At 43.2% G+C, this 8,136-nt stretch overlaps 1 pseudogene; it reads left to right on the forward strand.

Moving 5' to 3' along the window:
• The first annotated feature begins 1,367 nt into the window (after positions 1-1,367).
• LOC135915352 (uncharacterized) lies at positions 1,368-3,521 on the forward strand (annotated as a pseudogene).
• The last annotated feature ends 4,615 nt before the right edge of the window (positions 3,522-8,136 follow it).

An 8,136-nucleotide genomic window follows, 5' to 3' on the forward strand; every position in this document is an offset into this window, starting at 1 on the left:
GCCGCATCTCGATCGACGCGAAATACGAGAAGCGCTCGTGCACTGTGCGATATCAGTGCACGTTAGATTACCCCAAGCGGTTGAAATTTAACCGGAGCCCTTTACTAGGGGCCTGCTTTCATCCCATCTCTCAAATCCTTTCCTCAAACGGCGCGGTTCTGGTGTTCATCGTTAGCTGCCGATACAGTGTCTGCACCTGGTCCTTGCCTGGTAAGCACTGTATTGGTATTAACTATTTTTATATCAAGCAAAAAAGCAGCTTTTACGACCTGACGACGCCCGTTTCATTTGCGTGCTGTACAGTTTTAACCCCTGAAGAAATGCTTCCTAATAAGCATTTTCTTGAGGCAACCCCATTTAGCTCCCAAAAAGTACCCTTAGTTTTTTTATGACTTCTTTAATCCAATTATGAGCAGAAGACCTAAATGCGAGGAGAAAGGGGGAATAGCATATATTTTTTCCACAGTAGATCAATCACAGAACAAGGACAAACATGTTAGAAGTACTACAATTTTAGCACTTTACGTGACAGTGGTTTTTTAGCATGCATTTTCATCACAGAGTTCTTATCTGTAACGTTCATGGCATGGTTGCTGAGCAATGGTTTAATAAACTTGCGGCACAGAACTTCCAGGAACTGCTTCCTGTGACTCGCATCTTAATTTCTGCATTGCAAGATTAGAGCATCCATCAAAATGGCAACAGCACGCTCCACGCTGGCTTTTAGAGGTTTTTCAATGGCTTTCCTGTAGTACAACACAATGTCCACAAATTTCTGGAGACTCATCAACACTGTGATTAGTTCTTTTGTGGGATACTTCAGTCCGCCCCTGTCCTGACTAGCTATGGGGAACCAGCGCTGGAGTTTCGACGAACATGCAGCGCCGCCCTCTTGGAAGCGGCTGGAAGTTTTCAGTAATACAAACAAATAGAAATGGCAGCAAACGTCAACGACACCGCGGTGCGTGAAAGTGAAACCATAGGTGAAACGCGGAAAAAGAAACTTCGAGGCCGGCGGTATTGCTGTGTTTTTAAGTGCCACAACCAAGAAGGCTATGATAGCAGCGTGTCTTTTTACACATTCCCTTCAAAGCCGTACGAGTTAGAGCGGCGGCAACGTTGGATACAAGCTGTTCGACGTGCTGGGTGAGCGTGTTGAATTTTAAAGCGTGACAATTAAACAGGTGGGACTACGCTTGAACTTATATGCTTAACTTGTTCGACAGGCCTGACGGCAAGCCATGGCAGCCGAATGCGAGCACCAGAATATGCAGCCGTCACTTCTTCGGCAATGCAAAGAGTAATTGCATGCACCATCCCGCCTACGTGCCAACAATTTTTCCTTCAGCATACCGCTGCACGGTTCCATGCGACCCTTCGGCACCAACAGAGCGTTACCACCGGTGAGGTTTTTTAAAGCAAAACTACGTGTCATTGTTGTGGGTTGTGTTAAATTAGGCATCGAGCGATCGCGCCTCGAGAAAGCCGCACCGTCAACTTGTTGCCGAGAGGAGCGGAACTTGCACGACGCGCGCGTAAGGGCCAGTCAGGCGGTTGGAAATTTGCGCTGTGTTCGGCTACTGTGCCAGTGAGCAGGTGTTAGACAACCATAAAGGCCAAACTGTTCGTTTTATGCCACTCGTCATCCACCGTTCAAGGCCGGCTGATCCCGTTGATAACGCGGACGATCGGACGTCGCCCTGGCCACGAACGATCGCGGCCGCCTTCATTATTTCTTGGGCTATTTCTGCATTGCAGTAGAAACGATGCAAACTGTTGATTTATAGTAAAAGCCTCCATGTACGCTTCGACATCTCAATACACCACTGCTGCTTGGTACGTTCGCATACCCCAGTCGCTTAATTGTACGCAGTCGAGAGTTTTGTTTCCGGGCTATCGCGACACCTAACTCCATTTTATAGTTTATTGGTTTCAACAATACAAAGACTGTAGCGGCTGACGAGGTGTTAGTTAGCTTTCAAAGTCCAAGAGTCGCCTTTCGACTAATCTTAAATGTCTTCTTCATCAACCTATCACATTAATGTCGCGTTGATGCAGTGGGGGATGTCTTTAAAAACCGTACATACAAGTGCACCGATTCTATGTTTTTTTTTTCTTACCAGATGGGCAGAGCGAGCTCGAGCATGTGCGAAATCGCCTACGAATTGCCAGGAGCCATCACAACAAAGTGAAAGGAGGGCAAGTGGAAAACAATGTTGCATTTTGGTTCAGAAATCATAGAAAAATTTACTTTTTCCGTTTACACAGGACAAGGACACTCACAGTTTGGTTGGAGGCTCCAATCAGCAGCAGTTAATTGACTTTTTCCATTTATACAGGACAATGACATTCACAGTTTGGCTGGAGGCTTGTATCAGCAGCAGTCATGCCTTGAACCGCCAAATGGACACAGTAGCCTGGAGCTGGTACGTTCACCGTTTGCTTGAGCTCGGTTCATATTCTCTCTCATTTGCGACTTTCAGATTGAATACAATCTTGAAGAGGAGCACATTGAGGCATTAGACCTTACAGTGCAAAAGGTGTGCCAGAAAGAAGAATCAGCCGCACCATGCTTCATAACACCAGCAGGAAATTTGCCATGCCTATCACACCGTGCCGCAGGACCAGACTCTAGGGTTTGCTTTTTTGGGGGATTCGACACAGTTTCCTTAACACCCGGTGCAGTGAGAGATCTCTGTGGCGTTTCAGACAATGTTTTCTCGCTCCTGTTAAGTCTCCTGCCTCACACGAGAGATAAGAGTACTGATGTCAGCCTTCCGAACAAACTTTTAATATTTCTATTCAAAATGAAGCACAGAGTGCCTTTTAGTGCAATTGCAGTAATTTTTGCCATTCATGAAACAACAGCAGCACGAACGTTTCATGCAGTTCTGGGCACGCTTGCGGGTGCTACAAGAAAGTGGATATATAAGCCACATATGCAAGTGATACGGGATACACGTCCAGAGTGTTTTAAGGGCAACTATCCTGACTGCACACTCATTGTCGATTGCACTGAAGTGCGCACAGAAACACCATCAGAGGTGAGGCAACAACATGTCCTCTACTCCACGTACAAAAGCGGCTTTACATTGAAATGTTTAGTTGCGATTGCCCCCTCTGGCCTCATTGTATTCAAGTCCAAATCCTATGGTGGGCGTTGCTCAGACACACAAATCGTGCTGGAATCAGGATTCCTTGAAATAATTGGTCAGCATGATGTTCTTGCTGATAAGGGTTTTCCTGGAATACTAGCAGGTGTAGCAGGTAAAAGTGCCGTACTGATTATGCCACCATTCTCAACTGGCAACCAGCCTTTCTCACCTGCCGAACTGCAAGAAACATAAAATGTTGCTCAAGTGCGCGTGCATGTAGAGAGAGTGATACAGCGCATAAAAACTCATGGAATTTTGGAGCACCGTATTCCTGTCAGTTTGATTCCTGCCATGAGTGAAATTTTCCATATGTGCTGCATTTTGGCAAATCTGCAAAGTGCAATAATTCAAAGCAACACAAAGTAAGGTGCTTTATTTTCACTGTGATACACAAGCACAGAGTATCAAACATATTTTTGGCATAAGCACTGCTACCACCTTTTACAAAATTTTAATATTTAAAGGCCAACTTCCCCACAGAGATTTTGAAAAATATTCCGGTCATGTATGTTTTTCATCATTTTTGGCAATAATAAAAAGCGGACCAATCCATTCGTGTAAACATGTGTAGACTTATGTGCCTAGCTTGCAAACACAATACTGCTGTTTTGCAGGCAAGCACCATACAGAAACAAATTACTATGCTTTATTTTTAGAACATTAAGCGCAGTATGACACTGAAGAAACTGCTCATAGCAGTGATATTTTAGCCAGCTAACATAGTAGTGCCCAGGTCACCAGGAAAGCTAGCAGCTTTATCTGCGACTCTGAAATTATAAACTTGGATGAGAAATTGTAAAGCAAGGGGACAGCACTAGGCTGAACAAATTTGCAAACATATCTAAGAAGCTATGGTGTGGCTCTCAACCACCATACAAACACACACAAAAAAATGGGAGACATCAATTAAAATTAAAGGAGACGTGATCAGGTCGACAGTGCCTCACTAAAGGCATTCACTACAGGCATCAAAAATGGCTTAAACACTGCAACTGTGAACTAGCCTCAACTGTGCAACAGCAGAGGCTCTCAATAAGGAAATACAGTGCAAGCTTACAGATACAACTGAAAGAATCACTGCAACTCCTTCAGTGACAGAATGGACATGTAAAAGCCATGGCAGACGTTCGGGATCTTTTTGATGCAGTCTTTCATGTTGCAGTTATAAAGCGATAATAAGCGAAGAAATTGGTGGCAATAAATCATTGCTGTTCACTTGCAAGTTCCTGAAAGCCAGGCAATTTCAGAGGAAGATTTCAGACTAAAACCAGCTTTTGCTATCAGGTAGCTCAACAGTGTTTAACACTCTAGCAACTTCCTTAAAGGGCCAACAAGTGCAAAAAATGTGTCATGAAATGGTGCAAAGGAAAAGACGATGATTTATATTGATAGAAACAAGGATGCTGTACATGTTTTAAGTAGCTATTATAATTTTAAATTGGCACAGAAATCGAAAAACACTTTGTCACTCACTGGAGGTGAAACCTTGATACTAACAAACTGTAGGTAATTGAGCTGTTAATAAGTGCAGCATAATTTACAAATCAGCCTTTATATTACACAGACCTAGGGTCTGTATCCAAGCTAGCTGGTACAGTGGAAGGTCGAGACAGTAACACGTTTTGGTAAGGCATGTATGGCAATCACAATGTATTTTCTCATTCTTTCCGCTGTCTGTTTTTTATTTGTGCTTTACCTGCCTGAAAACCACAGACACTTTAATCTGTGAGTATTACAAGGTAAAAAAGGCATGCATAATGGTACACATAGATGCTTTTGTACACACGCGAATTCGCATGCAAGTAACCCAAGTTCTGTGGTCCCCCCTATGAGATACAATATGACATCAACTATGCCACAAGTGGGCCAACTCTGCACACTGTAATCAGCAAATCTGCACACTGTAAGTCAGGAAAAACACGTAATAGAAAGTATACTGCATTTCAGTACTAATAAAAAGACCAGTAACCGCGTACACTAGTAGAAGGTCACGTGGCAGAGCTCTTATGCAGCTTCATGTGTGTACCATGTGGTGCGCGAAAGGTCATTTTTCGCGACTTTTAGTGATAGGTTAAAAAAGTAAATTTCCAAATTTAATGAGAGAAACATGGCTTGTTTTAGCCACTATGATAGGGAATCATTCCATAAGCAGGGTTATCTGATTTCATGTGCTGAGCAGCTGTATGTACCTTTAAGAGCAAACTTACTTCCTGCAAGCAGGAATCTGGTCTAACGCAGGAGCTGCTTAATGTAGTATGAATAATAAAACGCCTCCAACCGAGGAATGTTTCGAGCAAGGAAGTCTTCATCTCTGTCAACAACTATAGTAATATCTTGCTTGCTTGTATAAACAAAAAAGAAACATTCTGTAGTGTTAGTGACATACATGGCAACCTGAACCTGTGAATAATATGGGTGGCTGCGAGGCAACTGAAGCATTCCATCATGATATGTCACATAGCTAACGTAGCTTTCGCACAGAGCATGATCTATGATTGTGTCATCTTTACGACTGTAGGGGCACTTGATTTCAAGCAAAACGACACCACTGGTTGTTTGGAAAAGGCCATCGGGACTTGCACAAAGCCATGGCTGACAGGGGTGAATCACAACGCCAACCTGCAAAGCATATTTTGTAAAGTTAGCAAATAATATGTACAACATGCACGAACACCATATTCAATATGTTTTGTCCAACAGTCATGCTTTCAAATATCAGTAGCAACCACCGTGTGTGCAGCAGTGGCTGTGACAGTTTCAGTATCTGTGAGCCAGCCTCAGTGTACAAGCACTTCGATGAAAATGCATTACACTGATCTATAAATGTGCTAAGGGGAAAAATGATCGGTTTTACTTTTATTCCAGTAATGCATAGTGGAGAGGGGGATAGAGAGACAAGGGCAACACTGCCAAGCTCTACTAATTACCCACTCTTGCAGTGTACATTCTTTCAGCTGTGCTGAGTAACGTGCACTTGTGGATGAAATTCAAACTTGCCCTTATCCATTATGAACTCGCTTAGCAGTTCCTATAAAAGCACTACAAAAAACAACTTGGTATCTGTATTAGTAAAGTGATAGATTAGTTAGTTGTACAATATTAAAATGCATTATGTGACAACGTAGTTACCACCAGAACAGCAATTGGCCTCCCTGGTGCAGTATTCGGCCACAACCTCCCTGATGATATCTCAATTGATAGACCTCAGTCCCCAACAGCTGCAGAGCTACTGACCAAGGAGGCGGTCAGACCTGTATTGCAGCAGAGGGTGCTAAGAATCACTGGGTCCGAACAGGCCGCCAATGGAAACTGACCCTGTCAACCTTTACCAGCCGAACTCTGTCGAGTGAGGCTAGCTTAGCAAAACTCTTTGAGGAACTATCAGACGTTATTTGGGATATTATTGGCCTTAGCAAAATTAGAACTGTTGAGGCTTATACATTGCTAAATACCGGCCATGTCCTCTGCTATAAAGGTCTCCCTGATAAGAAGCAATACGGGGTAGGATTCCTAATCCACAAGAACATAGCGGGCAACACTGACGAATTCTACAGCATTAACGAGAGGGTAGCACACTTGACGTAAAAATTGTAACAGTGCCAACACATGCATCCACAATGGACGAGACACAAGCGCTTGTTACTTAGCGGATGCATGCATTGGCGCTGTTACAATTTTTACGTCAAGTATGCACCAACTCATCCAGAAAGAAGTTTTAATGAAGAGGGTAGCAGTAGTCGTAGCAGTAGAGGTATAGATTAAAGGCAGCACAAGCCTACACTCCAGCATGCAGCCACGACGATGAGGAAGTAGATCAGTTTTATGAAGATGTTGAATTAGCGATGAGAAAAGTGCAGATTCGGTATACAGTAGTAATGGGTGACTTCAATGCAAAACTGGGGGAAAAGCAGGCAGGTGAGCAGGCAATTGGCGACTACGGCGTCGATTCTAGAAACGCTAGAGGTGAGATGCTGGTAGACTTCGCCGAAAGCAATAAGCTGAGAATAATGAACACCTTTTTCAGGAAGCGTAGCAACAGAAAGTGGACCTGGAAAAGCCCTAATGGTGAAACAAGAAATGAAATTGATTTCATGCTTTCTGCCGATCCCAGCATACTGCAGAATGTAGATGTGATAGGTAGGGTAAAGTGCAATAATCATAGTTTAGTGAGGGCTAGGATTCCTAATTCACCTCAGTGTGAACAGAAAAAGAGTACAATCGCTCAAGAAAAAAACAGTTCAACTTAGAGGCAGGAAGGGTAAAAGCAGACAAATTTAGGCTGGTACTTGCAAACAAATATGCTGCCTTAAAACAGAGATGATGATGATGACATAGAGGCAATGAATGAAACCGTAACGAAGCTGGCGTCAGAGGCAGGAATTGTAGTGGGAGGCAAGGCACCAAGGTAACCAATAGGCAAGTTCTCCCAAGTAACAAAGGACCGAATAAAGAAACGACAAAGAATGAAAGTGTCCAACTCAAAAGATCAGATAGAATTCGTGGAACTGTCAAAACTGATCAACAAAACGAAAATAAGTGATATTTGAAATTATAACGTGAGAAAGACTGAAGAAGCCGTAAAAAATGGACGCAGCCTGAAATCAGTGACAAAGAAACTTGGCATAGCACAGACCAAGATGTATGCACTGAAAGATAAGCAGGGTAATATCAGAAATCTTGAAGGTATAATAATAGCAGCGTAAGAATTCTGTACTGACCTGTACAGTACCCAAAAACCTCGGGAGTACTCTATTCGAAACAATACTGAACAGTATACAGAAACTCCTCCTATATCTAGAGATGAGGTCAGAAGGGCCTTGCAAGACATGAAATGGGGAAAAGTGGCAGGAGATGAAATAAGTCTATTTAATGAAAGATGGAGGAGACATAATGCTTGGAAAAATGGCGGCTCTCAATATGAAGTGTCTATCGACTGCAAGGGGCCCAGAAAACTGGAAGGACCGTAAAAGAGAGTGTGTAA

This window comes from Dermacentor albipictus, chromosome 1, assembly GCF_038994185.2.
Source record: "Dermacentor albipictus isolate Rhodes 1998 colony chromosome 1, USDA_Dalb.pri_finalv2, whole genome shotgun sequence".
Classification (NCBI taxonomy): domain Eukaryota; kingdom Metazoa; phylum Arthropoda; class Arachnida; order Ixodida; family Ixodidae; genus Dermacentor; species Dermacentor albipictus.